We start from the raw sequence: 26,414 nt of genomic DNA on the forward strand, positions 1-26,414 counted from the left end.
TAGGAAGGAAATTAGGACAATTAGAATAGTTAAAATGTAAATGACAGAAATAGCTGAAAACCCTTTTTTTTTCCCCAGTTCCTACTTGTTTAAACAAAGCCTTAACAAGCTACAATCAGAGAGCTCTGCAATGGATCCATGGCAACAGAAAGCCCTGGCCTATAGCTACCATCTTCCCCAGCACACTGACATTAATTTACCAGATATACATGTACACATTGCAGGAAAAATCACCAGGCTCAAGCTTCATTCACTGAAAAAGGGGATCATTAGCAAATGAAAGAAAAAATATAACAGGTCAGCAATTTCCTTGATGAACTCATCTATTTATTTTTATTTGAAAGAGAAAGATGAAATTATTCTTGTAATTTTTGTGCTTTGTACCTCTAGTGAAGAGAAAATTGCACCTATAAAGCTGATTTTGATTCTTATACAGCAGATGAATAATAAAATCAATGCTTCAACATCTATGTATTCCTAAAATATTCTTCACAGTCATCTGAATAGCACAATAAATGCAAAAGGTGATAGTACTAGAAATAGTACTAAAGATTACACCAAGTAAGGTTTTATTTGTTGTTGTTTTGTGTCGCTTTATAATCCTTGTGTGTGGAAAAGGGGTTATTTAGTCAGAAGATCAAGGGCTATCCAAAAGCATAACACTTGCTCCAAGCCTGATCAGAACAGAAATTCCTAAAAACTGCACAAGAAATGAAGTATACACAAAAACAAGCAAAAACATTTCCCACTGTTATGGTGGGAATTTTGCTGTACACTACTGATGTGGTCACAGCACTTATTCAAGCGAGTTAAAAAGTGGTTAACTTTGTGGGTGGAAAAGGGAGATCTAGGATGATGCTTCATGTTGGATGTTTGCTTGCTGTCAGTTTGTAGGTCTGGCTCATCTGGCAGAGATGAGCTGTGCTGGTCTGTGAGTTCCCTGTGCTGTGTGCCCAGCTCTGTCCCTCTGTCCCAGGACTCCCAGGTGTCCTCGTATCTCACCTTTCCCAGCTCATATCAACCCTTCCCCAGCTGCTAGCAAATGACACAGACTTACCAAGCACGTCTGACTTCTACAGGTTACACTTTTTGCTACTGGGGGTTTTTCTCTTCCTTGCAGCAGAATGAGAGGGTCACAAATACAAACCATCTCTACTTGCATGCAGGATGGTTGTCAGTGAAAAGCACTGAAGAACCAGACAATTCTATGTGATCAGGGGGCTGGTGCCAGCAGAGAAGAGCACATAAAGCCACACACATTGAATGCAATACAGCTGTTGTGAGACTGAATGTACAGCGCAGCAGTAAACATCTCCAACCCATGATACTCCGCTCACGTGGGCTGTATAATAAGGGACAGCCTGCAATATACTTAAAAAGTAGTTTATTTTCATTCTGTTTTTGCAGGCTGAGCACACCATTTCTGGGAGAGATTACAAAAGCATAACAGATCTAAGAAGACTCTCAGGTGGCACAACAGAAATTTTAGCTCATATTTTAGTCTTGCTTCATGCAGGTTTGCAGTATGGCAGGGTGATCTGTCATTATCATATTTCTTTGGTTGGCTTCTCAGCTCTGTATGTGTCACACTGGCAAACAGTTTCTGAAATCAAATACTCAACTGATAATTTACTAGAAATTAAATATCTAAAGCTAGACACCATTTAAACCAGACTGCCTGAACTGCCATTTCCACTCCCCAAGTCCAGTGGCAAGACAAAGCATGAGATTTCTCCATCACATATTGACTGACATTCCTAACCCCCTCAAAATAATAGTAAATAAGTAAAATCAGATACCTGGGGCTTAACTCACTACTATTCTTATAGGAGGTTAAAGCCCTATGTCAGTATTAGTTGCTTACCCTTTCCAGACCAAACCCAGGAAGCCACCATACATATGTTCTACAGCCACCCACAAAAGACTTGCATGGAGGTACCACAACACTCTTCCGTACTCCGTCTATGAGCCATTTCAGCTGTATTTGCCTAAGAAGCAACCCCAGCACATACCTACATTTTGGCACTTTCATTAAAGTTCAGATGTGCAAAGTGCTGAGCAGGCAGAGAGGGGACTGATGAAATATGGGATGTCAGTAGTAATGATTCAGAAAAATCCCACAACACATATTTGACATTCAACATATGAGGTATACCCTTGGGAATAATTCTGACCATAAGCACTGTTAATTACTCCTGCTAGACATCAAACAACATACGTAAGACACACTTAGCTGTTATGCTGATATAGGACCCCAATCCTGACAGTGGTTACTACCAAGCTACCAACATTATCTGAGAGCAGATAATGTCCTCTGATGCAGCACTGACACTTAAATACTTTCATTAAGTAATAAATGCAATTTACTGTCTTTCATTGCATAAATTCTCTCATCTTGTTTCACATTGTAGTTTGTTTGACAGGAACATTATAAAGAGTCAATTACATTTTAACTGTATTGTGTTTCTTTTTTTTTTTTTAAATTATCTGCAATGATTGACAAATAGCAGTCTGCACAGTCACTCTGGGGACCCTTTTTCACACCATTTATAATTAGAGGAAATGTGTTCTTTCAAGGTTTAGTTACCAATAAGGAGTAATTTCTTTATAACTGTAAAGAGCCACTGTGCTTGGGCTGTCCACCAGGACACTGTTCATCACCATTATTGTTCAATATGTTTGTGAAGTCCCTTAAAGGTCTAATAAGGCAAAACAGGAAGGCTGTTGATGGATATCAATGCAAACAATACAAGATATTTTGTTTCCTGAGCCCTCAGAAGAGCTATAGCTCCAGCTCAAATGTTCCTAGGATCTCCAGGCCTTCATGTTACCATGGCAGAAGCGATAGCAAACAAAGATGAGCCAACACTTTATAAAACAAAATATGAAATATAGCCATTATTATGGACATATAACTTCAAATGGCCAAGTCTTTTTGGCAGGCAGAGTCTTATAAAGCAAGATAAGAGATATTATTCAATATTACTTATCTCTAAATATCTGCGAAAAGATACTACACACACATGCACGTATACACATTTGCATTTCGATAATCTAGCATAATCAGGATTACTGAACCCTTGTAAATCAAAATTCAACATTTAAAACCATTTCACCATAGCCAACATCTAGGAATTGTTTCATCTACTGAAATGCAGCCACAACTGGGGTGGGAGAGACCAACAATGTTAATAAATAAACAAAACGTACAACAGTTATAGAAACCAGAAGTTAAAATGCATTACCTCTGGTAGAGAAAAAAGAATGTTGCTAAATAGAAAGCAGTTTGGTCAGGGCAGACTGTCGTATCTGCTCTGGGATAAGTTCAAGTACAATTTGAACTACAGAAAAAGTCAGGACCAGTTTTACCTCTGATTCAAAGAAGGTCTTTCCCAAAGCACATTTTCTGAAGTTCTCAGGTCCTATCCAACACCCAGTGCAGAACTGTAATGCCCAAAACTACCTTGATCATGTCGTAGAAAACCTCCAAACAGCATCAGGTATCGGAGCAGGGGTTGCAACTATACAAATATATTTTTCTAATGCTGCTTTAGAAGTTCATAGGGGCAAACCATCCTCACGGGGTGAGACAATATACAGCAGCTGGGGATCTGTGGTCTAAATTACATAAGACCTGCTCTTTCCCATTCATCTGTAACAGCTCATGGATATATAAAAGTATGTGAAATAGTACTATCTGGTCAAAGTTGAGCTAGTATAAAACTTGTCACTGCTTTCGAGTACTCACCTGTCTTGAACCTCAATAATTTACATACTCCCACATACTCCCACAGTGAAAAATATGCTATTATTTAGAATTACTATATTTCTCAATATGTGTCAGCTACAGATATTAATCCTGCATACTCAAATCTCTTATGACTGTAAAAAGGCATCTAGGAATGATCTTTGTCACCTTGACTAGCCTGAATTGGTTTTAAGGACATGAGTAGTTCCCCTAAGTAGATTAATCACAAACTGAGGATAAACTAGCAGTTACAGGTTGTCTGTCTTTGTCAAATATCTTTAACATTACACCTAAAGGGAAAGCACCTGCAATACAGGAATGGTTGTGGGCTTTTGCAAAGGTTTAACCTCATCATGTTTCAGTTAGCCTAACACACAGGTATGATTTCTTTGTAGATTAAAGTGTTATAATCAACAAGGGGAAAAAAAACATACTTGAAAGTAACAAGTAGGTCAGATATTCATTACTAGCCATTAACCTGATTTTCTAATGAATATGACATTAGGCATTCATTAACAATCATTTGTGTTTATGTGGAGCAGTGGCTGTATAATGAAGGTTGATAAATGAATAGAAATGAAACGAGGGAATTTTGGACACTTGTAAAGCAATTAACTTGTTTGGCATTAATACATATTGAAAAGCTAAATCAAGTACATTTGGAAAGCCACTAGGACAGAGACACAGACCGAGGGTAGATATAAAGACTAGATATAAAAGAAAAGCTTTATTTCTTTTAAATAAATAAATACAGCCAGAAGTATGGTATTAATGACAAAGTCCATTTCTAGCAAAAAAGAAATTGGATTGCAGTCTGCATGTTAATAAAGAAAAAAAGTTAATGAAAAGTGAAACAATGAAGCTGATAAAATAACCCCTCACAGTTGACAATGAAGTGCAAACAGGTGGTGTACTAGAGGGTTAATGTTTTTGTTTCTTAAAGAAAGAACCATACAAGTGCCCACACACTTTAATGTATGCTAATAAATGAAATCACCTAGCAAATTAGATGATAGAAATGAGGGAATATGGAAGCTCATTTTACAGTTACCAGGACACATTCCCTCTAATGAGTTGGTAACCTGAACTTTCCAGGAGGTTTTGTCTGCATCGTTTCTGCTCGGTGTGGCCCTAGCCCTGAAAACAGATGCTCTCCATACCCTTCACCTGCACAGAGAAGTATTAACTCTGAGGAAGGCGACAGCCTCAGCAAACTTCATCCACATATCTCTGTTGCAAGATGAAGATATACAGTATCAAAGATCAGGGCAGAAGGAGGAAAGAGAAGGCTGAAGAGCAAATAATAGGAAAATTTTTGCTTAGCTGGGATTTGCTAAGGCAGGTCTCTTGTTAGCAAAGGAGAAGGGGTCTCCCATTGTATACTGTATCCCTTTCCCCAATCTTTTCCCACACCCTGTCCCACTGCTCACTTCACCTCCCATGACAACACCCAGGATAACCCACAAGTGCAGGAGCTGCTCCCCTGCTCCTCTCTGCCCCGGGAGCACACATGGAGCTCCTGTCCCAGTGGGAAAGGACTGCCAGCAGAGCAGGACCTTGGCTGCCAGAGAGGCCATACGGTTTGACCTGGGAAACATAGTAAGATATTGCAAACTGAGAGCCCCTTGTGCTATGGCAGCAGGTAGCAGCTGATAAGAGCTGCCCCTCCACTGAGACATCAGTTCTCCTGTCAGAGAGCTGGACCTTCTACGCTGCCCAAACCAGTGGCCTAGGTGTTGCCAACTCCCAGCCCGTGCCACTGAGAAAAGGAAAAGTCTTCTCTCTGCCTGTTTCTAGTGCAGTAAAGCTAAAATTTTAAGTTTGCCTCCATCAAAGACTCATGCAGATGCTCACACATCCTGAATTAGACTAAGAGACCTGTCAGTGATGTTTCCTGTTTCAAAGAGATTCAGCAATCACCAAGTACAGAACCTAGCTCCATTTCCAAGAGTTGTTAACAGCCATTTTAGTCAGGTGTTCTGCCACTGATTCCACTTACAAAATGCCAATATGATCAAACAAAGAAAAAACATGCAGAAGATGACTTATATCCAGATACATCTGCAATTAAAAGAGTTTTGCACACCTCACCTGGCAAGTGCTCTCTAAATTCAACCAGTGTTTTGAATTTATATCCTATACCATAAAAACTGCTTATTCTCTCCTGTGTTGCAAACACATTTCCACAACAGAAGAACTAAATAAATCTCACCTTGCTTCAATTAATCTTGCTTGGGATCACGGTCAAGCTTTGGTGGATACACATTGCATACTGCATGGTTCATATCAAAGACATGGACCACCACAGATACATCACCAACTCAACAGGGAGAATGTAATTTTATTTACCTTGGACCAAACTACACATCACCCTTGATAAGTAAGAGTAGCCTCATTTAAAGCGTGTTTCAAACTTACTCAGTGTGCTTTTTCTCCATTGCTGTGGTGCTTCAGCACTAGCTGAGAAACCTGGTGAATCTTCAGAAAGACCAAGCACCATTATAGAAAACCACAAATCCTTAACTAACATATGCTAACTTTTCTCCTCGGAACAAAAGCAGCATCTCTGTTGTCCCCTCAGCAGAAAACACCAATCAAAGACGACTCTTTTCAGGAGCAAATGTTAGCCAGGAACTTCAGTTGTGTTTAATTAAGTTCTTCCGAAAGAAACTGCACGCTGTGGCACTGAAAAGGTTATCAGAGGTCAGCTGCCTGCCATGACTTTGTGATCCCAAAAAGGCAAAATAAAAGATAGTGGTATCCCTGCTGGTAAGATTGGCTTCCGCATTTGTTTCCCCCCCTTTCTGCTTTAATTTAATAGCAATCAGCACAATATGGCTGCTTTTCTTCGAACAATAGGATGGGCAGAAGTTAGATTTACAGCACTGCAAGGGGGAAAGCAGGAGAGAGGGGAAGCACACTACGGCTCTTAATCTACAATAGGATCATCACTTTGATAGCCATAAATAACTTGCAAACCTACTTAAGATTCATTGCTGTCAAGAGCTGACAGATGTGCGCTTTTTTAAAATTTAGTATTACCTTATGGAGCCTCTCAAACACACCACTGTTAAGTCAAACAACTGACTTCAAAAATGGAAGATAATTCAGGGCACAGATTCATGTTGAATAGATCGTGTATTCTCAGTATTTCTCCAAGCCACTATATAGAAGAGCTATCATCACAGATGTACAAATCCACATTTAAACCACCGACACAGCAAGCAAAACTACTGAGGAGGTTGAGACAACGCTGTCAGGATCCTCCTCCTAGTTACTTTGGTCACAGTGAATGTGTGCTACAGTCCCTGCAATTACCAAAGTGCACAGAAGAGACAGGATTTGACCTGAAGTGCCCAAGGGAAAAGTCTGTGTAATTCCAAAGATACCAGAACATCTATTATTACACTGCCACTCTCATAAGATGTTTATAGCACTTCCATCAATATTAATGAGATTACCACCCAAATTTAGTTATCCCTTTAGTGATGATAAGGTATAATGGAGTTGTTCAACCTTCAGATTTTGTTTAATCATTTTACAATGCATGAACTTTAGACATTAGGAGCCAGCGTTTCTGTAACTGTCTGAGAAGATGCAAGATGAACAGTGGGGTTTTTTTAAAAAAAACTATTTCCAATCTCTTCAGCTGCAGTCCTCCATGACTTCGAGTATTTCTCTGTTTCATTCTCGTCCAGGAAACTGCCTTGTGTTGAACATTGCCATCACAGGAAACTTTACAGCAGCTTCCTTCAGATCCAGTACAGGATGGCATCCATGGCCTTGCTGATAAATCCCCCCATCACACAAAATCCTGAACCTATCCAAGTCCATGGCTAAACTCTCACTGACTTCAGTGAAGCCAGGACTTCTCCTGGCTCTTTGCTCAAAATCAAGGCCAGCCTCTCTCCTCCAATCCCACTAGTCTGCTTTCTAAAGTGTGAAAGACTCAGCCCTACCCCCAAAGCTGGGGCAGAGGAGAGGCTTGGAGCCAGGGGCAGACTCAGTCCAGAGAGGGAGCCTAAGACCACAGTCACCACAAACACCATCCTAGCTAAATCTTGTTTGTTCTTAGCAGTTGAGTCATTCACTAAAATGAAGAGAAATTATTCTACCCCCTTTTAATTCATAGTCATTTTGGTTTGAGGAGAGGTCAGGCCACAGGAGGATAATTCACTGTGACACTGTAAAATCTTCCCCTGAAATCAGTACAATTCTAGGTACATTAGGAATACAATGTATCCATACTGCAAATATTGCCTTAATTTCTAACATCATTAAATACAGAAAATACCTTTTGTATTTTCTAAATGTCTATAGTATTGAATCTCAGACATTACCATGCTAAACAGCACAGATCAGAAAGTTAGATATGTTATGACAGGGTCCTGGCGGGTTTTTTTTTTTCCTCTCAGTAATCCATTTAGTGGCAAAGTATTGGCACTTTTACTTGCCAGGTTAATTACTCTCTAGAAAATGCAGTTGGTCTTCCAAGAAGGCATATCTGTGTACTATACTGATGTGCAAAATTATTATCAGTAACTGTATAAATTCCAGCAGCAAGCCAAGCTTTGCAGTTCAGAAGCATACATTTTGAAGTGAATCACAATTAGAAAACCAGTTCCAAGATTAAAGTTATCAGAGATGAAAAGACACAAACTACTGTTATTTTTCTGTAGCATCAATCAATCCTGTTCTTCCCCCTGCTTGAATTTTCTCCTCTGTTGAAACACTGTGGTCATGAGGCTTTAATCAATATGTAAAGTAAATACTTTCTAAAGTAAAACAATCTTGGGTCAACTAAAGAGAATGGAAATCATACAGACAGTCATTCATCTCTAAACGCCAAGCTTCTGGTTTCACTTCCAGACAAATCCAAATGACTAGGAGTACAAAATTTGTTTTCCCTAGTAATGCACTGGGATACCACAGAATATACATTAACTTAGTACAGTCTCCTGTGTTTGTCCGCAGCTGGTTCCACATAATTCAGTAAAATACACAGGTGAATGCCACATCTGGATTTGTTACCTAGGTAGCAAATAAACTTAATTTGAAACCTCATAGCAAAGCATGTAGTTTGAAAATTAAACTGGTGTGATGAGTGCTCATTTACCAAACCCGCAAGGAGAAAAACAAAATACAAGTGATCATCAGCACCTCAGTTAAAATGAAGTTGCATTGGGGTTTTTCAACTTTAATCACTTTAATTTTCTAGCTCTTACTTTCATAAAACAACTGAATATTGAAGGGAGCAGTGGTATCTGTAACACATCAATATGACAACAGAGTCCTGGTCTTATCCAGAGAATAAGCTAAAACCATCCTCACGACAGCAATTACTTTACATTAACAGCACAAAATGCAAACGGGAGTACTCATGGTTCTACCTACTGTATCAGGTGGTTTTAATTTTGGAAAAAGAATAAGCAAATAAGCGCAGCTCATCTAAGTCAGAAAAAAAATACTTAAGAGAAAGACCTATTAGTCCTCCACAACTCTGTACAGTTCAGTGTAGAGGTTAGGAAAATGCTTTTCAAGGTTTCATGATGCTGGATTCAAGGCTATTTTAAAGAGATTTACAAACATCTTGGCATTCAGGAGACTGAGCCAGTGAGTAAGATCTTGAAGTTCACACCTTGTTTACAGTCAAGTTCTTTAGTATGAACTGCTTCAAAATATTTTTTTTTTAAATGAATGACCAAGCTGCCATATTGAGCTGCTGGTCAGTTTAAGACTTTTCTTGTCCTTCTGAAAATAACACATCTTTCATCTTCCCTATAATAGGAAGTCATTTATACCTTGCATAGCAGATTATTTGGTCTGATTTCTTTGAGAAAGCAAAAGAGGTGTTTTTGATGGCACTTCAGAATTTCCTAAGTGTATCTTAACCTTCTGTGCTGCACCTCAAGACATAATGTTCAAAATCTTCAGGGAGAGGCATGGTACAGTAGGAAAAATAAATCTTTACCTGAATATTATCCACACACTGCCAATGGCAGCCAACTGGTTTTTCTTAGGTATTTTCAGCAAGGGTATGATCTCATCTTGTAAATGATAAACTAGAGGAGGAATGTACACTCTTGAGACCTGATGAAAGCAAATAAATATGATTACAAGCATAAAGGCTAGCTGCTTAAAGGACAAATAACAATAGGAAACTAACATTTTGTAGAACAGATCAAAATTGTCCAGTATATGAAAGTTCAAGATACCACTTACTGTTTGTGGTTAATAAAGAAAGAGGAACACTTGGAAAATAGACTGTACTGACATCAGTCAGAGGTGCTGGGAGTAAATCATGATTTCTTCCCACTGTCAGGCCTTTACACTATCTTTCCAAGAGTAGAGCAACCAGATCTCATTGCTGAGATTATCTAGGATGAACTCAGTCTTCCTTGGAGCAGAATTCAAGCGATATGGGGGAAAAGGGAGAGTTATATCTTATTAATAAAGCAGCTTACATCATTTCAGGTTGTTTTGCCAAGTGTCAAATTCAACTGTGTACGGAAGACATGCAATTACAGACCCATCAGCTTTGGTTTTGAACCTGCAAAAGATATGTGCACCCCCCATTGGTACCAAGAGTGGTCCCACTGTCCAATCAACTAAACCCAAGTTAAGCCCATGCATAAAACCCAGGTATATGTCAGACCCCTGACTGCTGCAGCCAGGTTTACTGCAGAAAAGAATATTGATGAGGGCACCAGCTGTACTGATATATTGGTATATCCTCAGAGACCAGAAAGAGACACAACAGGAAGAGTCTTCCTTCCTTTCACACTTCAGCCATACCTTCCCCTTCCTGGTTTTACCCCAAAGTCTTCCCTGAAGACTCAAAGTCCAGATCCCTCCATAAGGGCAGGGGTGAGACAGACCAGTACCACAGAGGTCTCCAAATGCCAGATCCCTGTGCTGAAGGAGGAGGCAGAGGAACTGGTGTCTCCCTTTGAAGACCTGGCAGGTTTGTGATGCTGTCCTCTGTCAAGTAAGCTGGGTGTGAGGGAGGAACCAAGACCTCAAACACACAAATTCCTCAACTTCATTAGTCACCAAAACCATGCAAGTTTTGCAGAGCAAAAGCAATGTCACATCTATCAACTACATTACCAGTTGTTTGCGACAACTGCATTCACAAGCTAGCACCCACCACGTTATTTTTCTGCTAAGTTTTACCCTAATGACAAGCTCTTTTTTCAACCTCTGTTGCTTTAGCACGTTTGATCCAAAAAACCCTGCTGCAAAAGAACTCCCCACCCACCAAGTGCAGGGTTAGAGAAAACTGACTGTGTTACCTACCAGAGATTTAAAATTCAAGTGCACTGGAGCAATATATCTAAGAAAAAACTTTGAAAGGTTACCTAAATAGTATAAAAATAAGTAAAAAGTGTCTCAATATGTCATGAAAAGAAGATGATAAGATTCTACAAACTATTTTTTTCTTACAGTTACAATACAGTGATACTTCATGTTCAGTACCTAATAAACAAATATGCAACTTTCTGAATACCAAACCTTAAAACATATATTTTGAAGTCCTGGGATGCAAGACCCAGGTCTCTTCTTCTGCAGGTAACATTACCAAATATTATTGATTTTATTTCTTTTATTTATTATATTACCAAATTTTGCAAATATTAACACAAGTGAATCCTGGGGACAGAGCAGCCCCTGGGCTGTTTCAACAGTGGTGTACCATTTGCGAGCTGTAGTCTACACTGTGGGCTTCAAATCCCTCGTCTATCAAAGAGCAGCTTGAACTGCATTGCCTCAGTTCCCTGCTTGAGAGAGAAAGTCTCTTCTCCCTGAGGGAAGAAAGGTAAATTTCACATGCTTTTTACTTACTTTATTCAAGATTCAATAATGTTTAATTATGATATTAAATTATGTGAAGTTATTCTCTAGTAAAACAAATCTTAAATAGCATACATCTATCTTCTTTTCCAGCATGTTCATATTACAGTTTTCATTCAAACTACAGGTCTCTTTTGTCTTGTCAATGCTTTTTAATCATAAATAACTAAAATTATGGAATTTCTATTATTACATTAAATAAAAATTCACAAAGTCTATTTAGGATGACTTATGCAGAACAAAACAAAATATGAGCACCAGCTGAGCAAGATGGCATAAAAACTACAAGTGCATACTTACAACTTGTCTACACTTGTAATGTTAGTCACAGGCCATTGTAGGTGTTTTTTTCTGAAATAAATTGGTCCAGTTCCCAGTAGGCCAGCACCGGGTGCTCTGTAGGATATGATCAGAGGCTGTTAAAGATTATGGAAAGCATTGCCATCACTGGCTGATGCCTTCTCCTGACAGTAAGAGAAGCAAGAATTGAACAGATGAGTGCAGCAAGATCAAGCCATATACTTTAAACTTCACTTATTAGTTCCTAAAAGAAATCCTTGTCTTTCTATGTAGAAGTAAAATGGTTGTTTCTTATGATGATTTTAAGTTATAGACAGAAAAGACTTGTTGGGATCAGTTCAATCCTTCCCACGGATGGTTAATGAGAAGAAAGATGCTTCTCTTCTCATTCCTTCTTACCAACCTCTCCATCCCTTTTACCATGATAGTTTGGGAACAGTTTAACACAAGTTTTGCTATTGAGGATTCTGATCTTCTTACCCTAGCCATAAACAACAGCAAAAATCTTTATTTTTCTTTTACTGAAATATTTTTATCTGGTTTTCTCTTTACTGTTGTTCAGTCTTTTGTACCAGCAGGTCCTCCCTCATAACCTCTAGCCACCTTCCTTGGCTTTCCTTGGTGACTGCATAGGGTGGGACACCAGGAGCATGACAAGAAGACTCTATGCCAAAAAAGATAGGCAAGAACAGTGCACCCTGTGTAGAGACTCTGAAACGATGGTTGTGCCTTGCTTTCCCGGGCAGGATTGCAGTCCATCTAGAGAATAAGGAGCCTCACTGCAAAAACATGTGTTTCACTGAAACTCAGAGCCACAAGGCTTAGCAAGTCCCAGGTGAAATCTGTGCTAAAAAACAAGAGAGTGTAAGGCTAAAACACACCTCAAGGTGAGAGCAACAGCTGAGTATAAATCACATTCAAATTCTAACTCTGAGGCCAATTGAGCAGGATTCCACCTTGTATTACACAGATTACAACATGGCTATCCTAATTAGTGACACTCACTTTTCCAGGGTTGTTCTCAGTTTTAATCTTTTCAGGAGCTCCAGAATTTCATCTTGATAACTGTTAAAAAATTAACATTTTTGATAGCATCAGGTTTTCATTCCCCCATTTCATTTTTCTTTTCCAAATAGTTTTATATAGCAGCCATTCCTGGGCAGTATTTGTGCAGCCTTTATTCACTGCCTGAAAGTGGAGAGGATGCTTTGGGCTTCTGGTTTTGCTCATAATTTCATATTGACAAAGTGTGCTCAAATCCCTTTAAAACCTCTAAACCTACCTGCAAGCCAAAAAGGTACGGCTTCAGAAGGCAAAAGAAATAAATCTCTTTGAAATGCTAATGGAGTGGAACATTTTCTGCTATTTCAAGAAATAATCTAGCCTCTTGGAAAATTTGTAAAGGGTTTGCTCTAATGAAGATATTTTAATTTATGACATGCAATTATAGTTCAGTGAAAACAATATTGTGCTGTCACAGCCTTGTTCCTTGTGCTGTGAAAATAGAAACACCATTATGAGAGAGAAACTGCTGCTTTTAGGAACACACAATGTTTCACTAGCTTTGTTGAAGATGAACAAAGCACTGAGCTCTGTGTAGATGATATCTGAAAGGTACAGTTTTCTTTTTACAGTGACACTTCGGTTACTTTTCTTTAAGCATTTTTAAAGGGAAAAAAATGCATCTAGCATGAGTCTGTCAGGAGCCCTGAGGAACTGGAATAAAAATTCGTACAGATAGTACAACGCTTGGGATTGTACCAGCCATCACACACGTGATTAAAAGCCTACCTAGGGTATCAGGCTAGGCCAAATAGCAGAGGAAAGATGCTATGCCAAAATTTTGCGTGTTGAACTAAATTATGGATCTGGAAACATGAAAAAAAAAAAAAAAAGGGCTTAAAAATAAAAATAAAACAATGCTGCTAAAATAGGCCTGATTATGTGGGTCACTAAGTACTGTGTATTTCCCCTGTAACATTTCATAGTCGTTACTGTTGCCAGGGGAAGCTTGATCCTCTCATTATGTATGTTTGTCTTTCACATCAGAGCTCCTCTCTTTCTTTCCATGCCCCACCACTGTAACACAAATAAAAATAAGGAATGAACCCCCATTATTACCCAAATACCTACAAAGCAGAGGGAATGACCCCAGTGGGTCTGCGGGTCAGCCCCCTCACCATTGATGCACTTGCTCCAGCGGACCCCTGCCTTTTGTCACGAGGTCAAAGCCAAGACCTCTGCTGAGTGTCCTCAGTGAAGAATTAACAAGTGTGACAATTTGCGGTCCCTCCCCCCCCGGCCCCCAGTCCTGCCTGTGTGAATGCTGTAAATAGAGACATCTGGATGGAGGCCTTTCACTGCAGTAATTGAAAATGAACATGGATCAAGTTCTGGCCTGTTGTATTCATAAATCTTCAGGCTTAATTACATTAAAGGGAAATCTAGGGCCTGGCTCTATGGAAACGGCAGATCCTATCGGGCTCTCAGATCATGAATCTTTACGATAAGTGTTTTTCCTCTCTTTGGGACAGTCGGATGAGAAATTTCGATTGGGTCTTTCCAGCAGCAGAAACCCGACAAAGATCTATAATTGTTCTTTGTGTTTTCTTTTTCCATCGTACGTGACACATTTCCACCAGCGGGGAACTGGGGGACTCGGACGTGGGAGGCATCAGGCTGCTGTCGTACCGGGCATGTAGGCAATTGATCCCAGAGGGCCACACATACCCTCCGTGTAGTAATTTAGGAGAGGGAAAATGTGTAGCTAGTTCAGTGCCATGGTTTTCGCATGCACAGAGTCCTTGGTCCTGCTTCCTAGAGAAAGTTGGGGCACAATAAGTGAATGGGGTCTGCAGTTCTGCTTGCTCATCTCCACATTTTCTGAAAAGAAAGGGGATTTTGAATTCAGTGGAGGCTTTCTTCCTGTCTGCCTTTTTAAAATTCAGTTGTTGTTGAAGAAACAAAACTATATTCTGAAAAATCAATAAACAAACTCTTTTTCTAAACTCTACCCAGAAAAAGTGCTGGTGTAGACAGATCCCTTTAATTAAATTCTTCAGGAACTAATTTGATAATATATAAGTTAACTACTGTCTCTACAGCCACCAGACAATGCCAGTGAGACACAATATGGCCAAGTAAAACTGAACCCTCCTGTTCATTGCAAGACCATTGGAAGAATATGGTACAGCAAATAAGGAAACCTCATATCTTGGCCTTTATACACATTCTGAATAGAGCCATGTGGTGAATTTTATAATTTTATTTGTGAGCATTTTAAAGTTAAAGAAATATTAATATCCACCATAAAGAAATGTTTTAACCAGCTCTAAAGCAGCACAAAAGCTCAAGACTTTTTGTAAAAAAAAAAAAACAAAAAAAAAAACACAAAGCCAAATTACTTCCCAATTGCAACTTTGCTTCCATGAAATTTCAGCCTGAGTGAACTTCAATATTGTGGCTACAAATTTTCAATCAACAACAGCAAGGCAAGTTCAAAGCAGAAACAAAAATTTAGTCCAGAATCCCCATGGCTGCAGTTTCCCCCTAACCACACAGGTTACTCCACCCCACTTCTTGCAGATCAGGGAAGCTCTGCATCAGTAAGTGGCAGTAGTTAGTAAGTAGCTCCTCCAAAACAACAGCCGGTCCTGCTTCTTAGCTCAGGGTCATATTGCAAGAAACAAAAGCTCCTAAAAAAATATCTCCTGAATTGTAAGCCTACTCTCTTTAACAAACCTTGATTTTGTTCCAGGACTTGTACAAGCTGCTGTGGCAGAAAACTATCAATAATGTTTGCTCTGCAGGAGAAGAGTGGGGTTACTTTCAGCCTTCAAAGAACCAGTGCTCCACTAACAAGTGGTTTTGCTGTCAGCATTTACCATCTTTACCATCGTATTGACAGAAAGTGCTGGCTAATGGCTCAAGGATTATTTAGATGAAACCCAGAGCTAGTGACACTGTAAGTTATGGAAAGAGGACAAGCTCACAAAGCAGCGGCCATGTGTCTGAATGAGAAGGGACACGCTTCCTGTCAGCAGGGCTCGGGGGCTGCAATGGAGATCCAGAACTACAGGCTTGCACCTGAGCTCGTACATACATCTCCCAACGAGGTGGAAGGGTGACAACACTGCCGAATAATTCATGTTGCAATGAGGCCAGTCCTCCTCTCTGCACAGCTTTTTTATCTGACAGGTTTACTCAGGTTCCTTTTGTGGACCTTCTAGCCCTTCTGCTCCAGGATTTTAAATTTCGTCTTTTTCTTAACTGCAGGTTTAATTGTTGAACCATTTAGGTGAAGTCCATTTTACAGAGGTCTATCTGTCTTACATCTGAAGGGAACTCCAGATCCTAGGCCCCCTTTCTTCTGCTTTTACTACCATGGAAGAGGGACTACTCTGGCAGTAAAATTGGCAAAGGTGACAGAAATGAATCTTGGGGGATTTAACCACCCACATTGTTAACAGCATTTGGGAGATGCAAAGTTGTTTTCAAATGTGATACATCTTTCACAATTCTGAAACTTTCAAACTATGCCAGTGATCCGGGCCAATTCCTACTACATAGGCTTATTCCTATTCCCCTCCTTCCTCTCTCTTACCAGTACCCAGGCTCACACCCCCTCCTGTACCACCTTTCTCACTAAGCTGCTCAGAAATCATCACCACACGATGACTCCTCTGATACGGTCTCAGGCAAGCCTGGATGCTGCTACCAAAATATACTGTGGGATGCTCTGCTCCTCCAAATGCTTTGAAAGGGAATTAAATCAGCAATTTTTCATTCCTCTTCTTAGTAAGGAGTATGCAAAAATAGCAAATTAGTTTTAAAATAATTTATTAATTAAACTAACATTATGGATTTAGTCCTGCTCATAACTAATCGGGGTCTGTCCAGAGTCTTCCAGAATTAGTCAGCCTCTATCGGGTTATTTTATTGGCCTTAAATTATTAAACACACATTAGAAAGCAGTCACTGTGCATGTGTACTGCAGCATGTTGTTCTCTTCTTTGCTGCCTGCATTGAAGCTGGCTGTGAGTTCATTAAAGAAGGTAAATTGATGTCTGCTTTTTTATTTTTTTTTTTATTGTACTATGTGGCAATATACGTATATGGACCAGCAGATATCCATTCTATACAATTTTATTTAAGTGGGGACTGGGTGCCTAACTGCCAGTGATATCTTTGACAGTACCAGTTTGTGTTATCTGTTTCTGCAAACAGAAAAACAACGCCTTCAAAAATGTAAAATAGGGTGGATTCTCCAGAAATAAACAATGGCAATACTTTATAAAGTGCATTAAAAATAGTTAACTTTACAACAGGCAACCTGTAAAGAAAATCCAATTATCGGAGTAAAATTTGATACAGCTTTTGTTTACTTCCATTCTTTATCAATCCTAAAATGTACAGCTGTTGATGAATCCCACCATGTATAATTCAGGTGAAGATCCATCTGTTTTGCCAATTGACGGGGTTAACACAAAGGACACAGACACCAAGCTAAAGAAATAGGCTTATTTTACTTTAGTTTAAAGCAGCAGAAAGAATAAGCAAGGTAATGCACCTAGACATTACTACATAAAGCTAGCTATAGTGATTAAGAAAGATCCATCACGAGTTGCCCTCCTACTTTACCGTCACCCCGACCCGTGCATCAGCTGGGGAGCCCCGTCCCAGCGAAGGGTCGCAGAGCCTGTCCCGGCAGCTGGGAAGTCCCACGCAGGGCGTCCGCTCGTAGGGGAGGTCTGCGTCTGTGCTGGGAGGGGGCCCGGCTTTTGTACAGTTTAACAAACAAATCTATACAAAATGCACGGGAGATAGCTGGTAGATTGACATGCCTCACTCGGGTGTGTCTGGATCTGGCCAGGATCCGGGAATGTCTGAGGAGTTTCTGTTTTTCTTTACATTTGGGATTTAGAGTTACTTCCTGTTGTTTACTTATAGTTCCCAGGGATTGTTCCCAGGGTTACATTTTCACGCTGATAAGATGCTGGTTGCTTCATGCTGCTGATAAGATGCTGATTGCTGGTCGGGGAATTCACTCAGAAGTCAACCTTGGTTTGAGGCCTATTTGGGCCTTTTTTGTTTCAATATCATGACTATGATGGATACTAATGAAAAGCATCTGTTCAGTCATGTTGTACAGATCCAGCCAGCCAAAAGTCACCCTGAGGAAGTGAGGATACAATCTCCCTAAGGAGCCCAATTTCCCTACACTCTCAGACCTCCGGTATATTTGCTTACATCCCAATTGCCACATACATCTAGACTCTTCCTCTACCCACAGAGGCAACTACTGTGAAAGGGGCAATTATTAGGTCACAGCAGTAACTCCTTGGCTCAGGCTTAAACCAATACTTTGCCCAAAGCAGTTTCTGCACAGCTTTTTCATGCAGGAACTGTATCATTTGAGACACTAAAATATCTGGGATGAAAATGCCACCTCTTGTGCAGTGGGCCAGCACACAGCCCTACTAACAAAATTCTTCATAGGGAACATGAAACTACACTCTAATTTCATGGGGAGCCTCTGTAAAGACCTCTGTGAATACTGATGCATGAAGCCATATAGCATAAAATATAGTTATGAGGGCATTTTCCTTTCCCAAGGTAAAATGTCTACCTGAGGTAGTTACTCCATCAATAGCTGAAGTCATTCATGTCCTGCATTGAACAAGAGTCACTGCCATTCCTGGGATGTCTGAGCCTGCCCCAGAAGGGAGACATCCAGAAGAAAGTATTGCAATAGCTTCTGAGAGACCGTCGAGGGGGTCTCCATTTTGAATGAAGGAAAATAAAAAAGCCTCCAAACACCTTAAAACGTACACGGAGTTTCCAGTATTTTGCCAGCTATATGAGCTAGGAATTTATTACAGGCATCTTCATATTTGACATTGTTCCTTATTTATGTTTCTTCTCCTTTTGATTCTACAGACTTCAGAGTCTGGCATAAAAGTAAAGATTCTTTATGATGCAATTGTGTTGTACCTTTACCATCAATGAAGTTGAATATATCTGTTGCAAGCCCAGACACCTTAGAAGACAAAATTTAGGGCAGTAACATATTTAATTTCTCCATGACTGTACTTCCTGAATTTTTATATATATGTAAATTTTTTATATATATATATATATATATGTATATATATAGTCCACATGCATTTGAAGTTTCAGTGAAACTTACTATGGCCAAAAACCAGAGCCCTCTTCCAGCACATGGAGTCCTCACAGTGTCTCTGCATATGTTGAAAAGATCCAGTGACAGCTGGCGAGGTCATTGTAAATGAGGGAAAAAGAGAGTCTTGTCTCCATTACCAAACGGCAGCAACTAATCACTGTCACATCATGATGTGGTTCTGGACTGTCCACAGGTTTATTGTGGCCATTAACCTATTCAAATATTCTACTTGAGGAGGAAAAAAAGTCTGGGGCCGTCTGGATCCTTAGGTCTTCTGCAGTCATTTTAACTGCTAGAAAGTTACAGTAAAGCATCACCAAATCAGTTCACATCTCTACAAAACAAATACAGTGAGGCAAATTAGAACTTGAATATATAGCTTATTACTGTCTACAGCCCTCATGCATGATCTTTTACCCTGCAAGCAATGCAAAGTAGCTTTTGCAGAGAAAGTCGAGCCCTCTGGTATTTACTGCTCTTTGCAAGCTCATACACCACCCCACAGCAACCTGCTCAAGCCACTGTGCTTTCAGGATGATAGTACTTTATGGTGACCTCGCTATAGTAAAATTACACTGGAACAGAGAAAGGATAAAACAGACTGCAGGAAGGAGGGATGGGAATTGTCTTTTTCCTCCCATTTTGGAGTTAACGCTCTTTATCTGTATTTACATTATCTTAACAATAGGGGGTTGATTCCCATTTTCTTAGGGGCTGTCAACATTGTTGAGAACTATACATAAGCAATTAATAGTTTCTCTAGCCACCAGAGATTATTTTAAGTCTCATGAATTCAAAAATGTGTTAATTTTGAGTCACCCATTCTTTTTGTTGTTGTTGTTTTTTTTTTTTTTTTCTCAAGGAAATGAACAACATGAACATAAGACAAAACAATATTACATTGGGAATATGCCTACCCTGCATGAGCCTGCTGCTCTTCACACACTGCATGCAGCCACTACCGTACCTAGAATAAAATCATATCTAGTAACCAAATAGACAGCAGGACATCCCATGAGTGAACATTACACAAACCTTTATACTCAGAGTTCCCAACACTGTGTAATCAACACTCTGTGGTGGTCAGACACAGTGGGAAGGCCCTGTATCTTTGCAATTCGTGGCAAAACCTGATATATCCTCAAGGATAACTCGTGAAAGGAGGGAGGTTAAGACACAAGACTTTGTTTCAGAAACTGCAACTTAAAATTTCCATGGGCAGGGCACTCTGTGTGATCATTGGTAAAGACATGAGGTTTGCCTGATAACATGGCTGTAGTCTGTGGGAATGCACCCCCAAGCTAGTACCAACCACCGAGCTCGGGAACTCTGAGGTGGACAGGAAGGGCAGCCTGGAAATCAACACAAGTTAACCTCCTAAGTTGTTTTTTTCAGCCTCCCCAGCACTCTGTAGTGCCACAACAACAACACTAGCAGTACCTAAACTACCTAATATACATTCAGTTGGGATATGTTCATATGACCTTCACAAGGACTTTCATCTCTTGGAGAGGCACCAAGACCACCTACCCAAGGAACCTAGCCTGAGTGCCTCAGTTTGCCCTCCCAGCATCTTCACAGATGAAGAAGCCATGCTCCTGATTCTAGACCTCAGACTTGTATCTGACTCGTCTAAAACTGGCTTTGTGATGCACCTCCCACTGAAAACAAGGAAAAAAAAAATACTATTTTAGATCCCTGCCTAGTTTATGACCACTTTAGAAGCTCAGTGTCATTGTGTGGTTTTATGGTACCTAATTCTGTAAAGATGTGGTCTCAGATGTGCTTCCTAGGTGGTGCTCTAGAAATTGTTAAAATAATGATCTTTTGTAATAACCAAAGTAGTTATCTCATGGACAAATGCAGCCCCTTGTGCTTTTCTTAAATTGATGTCACAGAATAGTAATCAGCATAGAGAAAATTGTCAGGAAAATACCAGTGAAAATCTGAGAAATACTCTTTTTCTTCTAAACTGATCAAGTCAAGGAAATAGATGAAAATAATTTATCAGTGTATGAACCCAAACTCTCATGCCTGATATGCAGTGCATTGCGGACACTTAATGCATCTGCCACTCTATAGCTGCATTTTATTTAGCGCTGTGGATGTACAAATGCTTCCCCACTAGTGGAACCACATAGTTTCCAAAAGCTGTCTTCCATTGAGAGGACAATTGTTTTCTATAGAGATGAGAAACAAATACCCATGACCCACGTCACCTTGCCCCAGCAGGCTTTTGCTGAGGCTTCCTCTGTGCAAATACAACAAAGTCTGGCAGCAGTCAATCCTGCCAGCCCACACTGAGCCACCACAGAGTGCGTAGCTATTTACCCTTCCTATTAATCTGTCAGTGTTCTAGTCAAACATGTAAAACAATATGGTGTGTGCATATCTTGACTAGTCATTGCTAAGTTACTGAGGAGCAACATGAATGAGTGGAAAACCATGCAACAAACTATAACACCGGATTTTTAAGGTATGGAATATTGGAGTTTTCAATTGTCAGCATGAAGGAAGCAGCCATGGTGTTCGTAGCATGGTGACAATAATGTGAAAGCCAGAAACTATAGCCAGTCTGCCTCTTTCAACGTACAATAAACGGGTCCTGTTTGTTTTGCTCAGAAGCAGATTTAATCCCAACTCTTTTATAGGTTCCCTGCTCTGTGCAGTCAGGAAACAATTAGGAAACTTGGGATCCTGTCCCTCAGTTTACTTCACACATCCAGGCTGCCGCCACAGTGCAGAAACCAACGACTGCAGTTACCAGGGACGTGGCAGGGCCATATTTTGAAGTATTTGGAAGTTGATATCCTGTTTACTTACAAACCCTGTTAGAGAAACCTGATTGAATCCAAAAGTTGAGTAGGGGATAACCCCATAGCATCTACTTCAGCACGCCTTACTCAGGTAAATTCAGCTCAGTGGTAGCAATTCATGCCCAGGAGAGCACCTTTTAAGAACAAGTCAGTACATGCTGTCAGGCTGCTGAGCCAAGCACACTGCTTGCCCTTCTCAAAGCAATAATCTTATTTGATGATGCTTCAAGGCTCTGTCAGAGCTGAAAATTCACACTGCCTGCTATCTCTTTAATCCATTTCCTTGCCATGAACAAAAGGAAGAGTGTGCATATGAGAAAGCAGAAATAGAGAATATAGGTCAAAGGGTATATTCTGAGTGTCAGGAAGACTTTATCTCAAACAGAATGGTCTTTCCACAGTCAGCAAACTCCCCAGAGCCAATGAGAACTGCAAAAAAGCATGACTGTAGACATTACAAAACTAAATTACAAAGTACAAATAATAGTATTTAGCCATTTTCAAAAACCTTGACTCATTCTTTGCTTTATGGTCAAGAAATTTCTATTTTGGCTCTACTGGAAGAGAAGATAGATTTTGCTTATGTGCATAAGTATGCATATAAATATACATGTCCGAAGCAAAGCAATTCATAATGAACAAAGGCAAATTAGGGATTCACTGCTGCAATCACTTCCATGCATAACTTTGTACTTCTAAGTAGTCCCACAGACTTCAGTAATACTGTTTATATATGAAAGTATACAGATGGGTAATCCTGAAAGGTTTTGGCCTCATGATCTCACACTTGATTGATATTAACAGAACTACACAAGGTTGTAAAGTATTCCTGAATCAGGCTGCAAACTAGTGATTTACAAAGTGATAAATTGCAATAATTAATTATGTTGTAATTGCCCTAACCCATACCCATTTGAATATGAGGTTCACAGTCTGACCGGCTTCAAGTTAACCAAAACAGGCCATAGCACATGTCTCTTTGGACTTCTGAAAGAAAAAATGGTCCAGGGATGTCCAAAAAAGTGTCTGGAACAGATCCAAAGGCAAAGAAAATATCTTAATCTCAGTCCATGCTCAAGCGACAACTAGCAAAGCGTACAGAAAGCACATCTACTCCACACAATCAAGCTATCAGTCTCGAGTACTTAAAGGTAAAATATCACCCTTCTAGTAAACCACTGCTGGTCATGCTGAACTTATTTAACCTCATGATCGCAAAGGACAGGTAAGCACATTGGCATTTCGAGAGGAATCAGAGAACCACAGTTTCACTGGTGACATAATTAAGGTGCTAAAATCCCTGCCTGCACATGGCACTGCAACTTCACTAAACTTGCAAGGAAACACCATTTATTTACAAGCCTGTTCTGGAAAAACCCACACAGACTGGGAACAGCAATAGCTCCCCTGCCCCATCTGATGCTGCGTGTTGAGGTTTAGGAGTGACGGTGTTATCAACAGCACACCCAGCCAGAATCAAGTTTTCACAAAACATCCTGAAGCTTGTCCCAGACAAAAAATTTTGCATGGTTATGCTTTAGCCTAAGATAACATATTTCTGTTTAGATCAGTGGTAATTAATGCAGTTGCCAATTCTAATATAAGTATATCTAACTATTAATGGGAGAGGAACACATGCATATATATTTCATTTGAAACTCCTGGATGCAGTACACTTACTGTGGTGATTAGACTTGCTGAAAGGAGTAAAAACTCAGAGAATCAGAGTAGTGTGTCCCTGCACAGCAATTGTACTGAAGTTTTAAGTGAGCCAAAGCCTGTCAAGGTCAACAGAGAGATTCATTGTACTTTATTTCAACTATAGTTAAGGTCTATCTAAGGAGTATACATTTATTCCAGTCATCTTAACACAAGTGAGAATTACTTAGGAAAGCAAGAATTTTGCACTAGGAACCAATGTTTTGAACTACAGTACTTTGAACTGTAGGTTTAATAGGACAAACCAGACCCCTACAAGATTAAATTGCAACAGTAAAGTTTTCACACTAAATTCTTCTCATGCAAATATCTTCAGTGCTTAGATAATACTGAAAAGCTTCGACCCATCTTAAAAAAAAAAAAAAAAAAAAAAAGAGTGAGCAGACTCTCTTCTCAATAAAACATATTCAAATTGTTTGGGGAACAGAGCAGATGATTTAATGTATTAAAAACAAAGTAGATCGTATTGTTCAGTTCCTCCTTTATCATAGCAGCTCCCGACTCATTCCAATTTGCAGAAAAGTTGTACAGAAGAGCTGCAGATCTCAGGCCAGCGATCTTAAACCACCAAGCACCAGTTTACTTTTGTGGATCCCTCAGAAATGCAACTCTCTTTCAAGTGATCCAAAATCCTGCTGGCTTTATTTATCTGTGTATGAGTTTAAAAAGTCATGCTTGAATCCAGAGACTCCCAAATTAATCAAGACATGACAGTTCCAAGTACTGAGGAGTGTCATACAAGAGATGGGTGACTACACTCTGATTTTTCCACCTTTGGTTAATGCCTTATCCACATGATCAGATCACTTTCAAGTGAATTATGCAGCAATCTTCTCTTGTTCAAATATACCATATTTTAATAAATCAACAGTTGCATGTGTAGTTATGTTGATAATTGAAAAGAGTCAGGATGAAGTTTGGGGGCAACTGAGGTGTTTTCATTTTTTTTTTTTTTTAAAAAAAACAAACAAAGTTCTTAACAACAGAACTAATCAAGACAGGGAATATATATATTTTTTTAAATAATTTACCAAAGTAAAACAGGTTTTAGTAAATTTAAGACTGCAGAGTAGGAAAAAAAAAAAAAAAGGAAAAAATATACAGAGAGGAATGTGAAGTCTTAAGGAATTGCATCTAAAAGGAAAAACTGGGAACAGAAAAGGGGAATGACCCAAGGATCTAGAGAATCATAAGAAGTTGTATTTATTTATTTTCAAATGGCAAGAAAGTCTGCACCATACAACATTTTAATTTTATGAAATAATTAACAATTTTGTCTGTTCTGGGGGAAGAAGAGGTTTCTCCCTGGGCAGAACTCTCCTGGATGCTAATGAGCACATTTGTTGCAGGTTTTGAAAGAAAATAGCTGCCTATTCTGAAATGAATGGGGTTGCTTACCCCAAGAAGTTTTTGGGACCTGACTTGCAATACACTTACTGGAATGAGAAATCCTGGGATACAGAGGCCTCTAGTTCACCAACCTGGAGTTGGTGAAGCCGAGGAGCATTTTTATTGGTCCTCTTAATTGTATTTTGTTACTTTATTCCAACATTAAAGAGGCAGAGAAATGGTTTTTTAACAGTCTTATCATATTTAACTAGTTTCTAGTACTTAGGCAAGAAAGTCCAGACAGTAATACTAGGCCCCCTTGGGCTGGGTGGTACATGTAGGGATGCTCCTTGGACTTCAGCACAGGCGCCCTGTTTCACAGCGCGGGGGGATTTTGTGGCCATTTCAGAGACACACTCCAGAAGGAATAATAGAGTCTTAGCTCCTGCCACATCATCGCAAAGCAGTACTGATACCCTGACAGATTACTAGGCCGATCTTTCTATTTCTCTTTTCATCTCATTTCTCTGTCTCCCAAGCTCAGCATCCTCTAAATGCTGGAATTTGTATTCAGTAATATTTCTGGGGCTTTTCTAAACTCTATGGTCTCAGATGAGTTAAAAAACCCCACCATTGTGCACGATTGTGGCATGCAGTGTAACTTGAAAACAATGTCTCGCCCCTCTATTTATATATATTTTGTGTGTGTGTCCTTTAGAGCTCCCTCTTTGCAAACCACAGGTGTTTGCAGGCATAATGCTCCTGATGCTGTAGAAAAGAGTTTATTGTGAGAAGCCTTTTCTTTGCCACTTGTCCTAAACCTGTTCGCAAAGTGCTACATGCGTTCTACCGATCACCATAAAAATCAAGGAACAAGAAGTCCTCTGTAAGCCTGCCCAGCAGCGCCACTATGACATTGGTTGCGACAGCTTTGTGACCCTGCATTGTTTTCCATTCATTCACAAGCCTCTTTCTTTGGTTTTCTTTTTTTTTTCCTCCACTCCCTCAGAAAACAAGGGAGGGGTGAAGCCTTTATAGGCATTTTTATCTACTGTAAAAAAAAAAAAAATAGTGTGTGTGCACCAGGGTAATAGATTTAAAAAAAAACAAAAAAAAAACAAAAAAAAAACACAGTGTGACAGCTACTTTAGAGAACACTGCGTGGGGTTACAGTAGTTATAGTTTCAAAAACCACCTGCATACAAGTGCAGATACCATAGCAAACTGCCCTTAGGATTTCTTTCTTCTTTTTCCTTATATGCTCCTTCTTTTTCATTTTTTTAAGTTCCTTCTTGCCGTTCTAATCCTGAAGTCAGTAATGAATTTATGTGACAGCTATGAAGCTAGTATTAAAATTGTGAATAGTGGCTAACAGTGCTCAAGCCCTCAGTGTTAGCATCTTCAGACGGCAGTGAATACAGGGCTGAGGCTGGTGAATGAGACAAGAGTGAGGGGCCAGGCAGGA

The sequence above is a fragment of the Tyto alba genome, unplaced genomic scaffold (genome assembly GCF_018691265.1).
Source record: "Tyto alba isolate M040663 unplaced genomic scaffold, T.alba_DEE_v4.0 Super-Scaffold_2, whole genome shotgun sequence".
Lineage (NCBI taxonomy): Eukaryota > Metazoa > Chordata > Aves > Strigiformes > Tytonidae > Tyto > Tyto alba.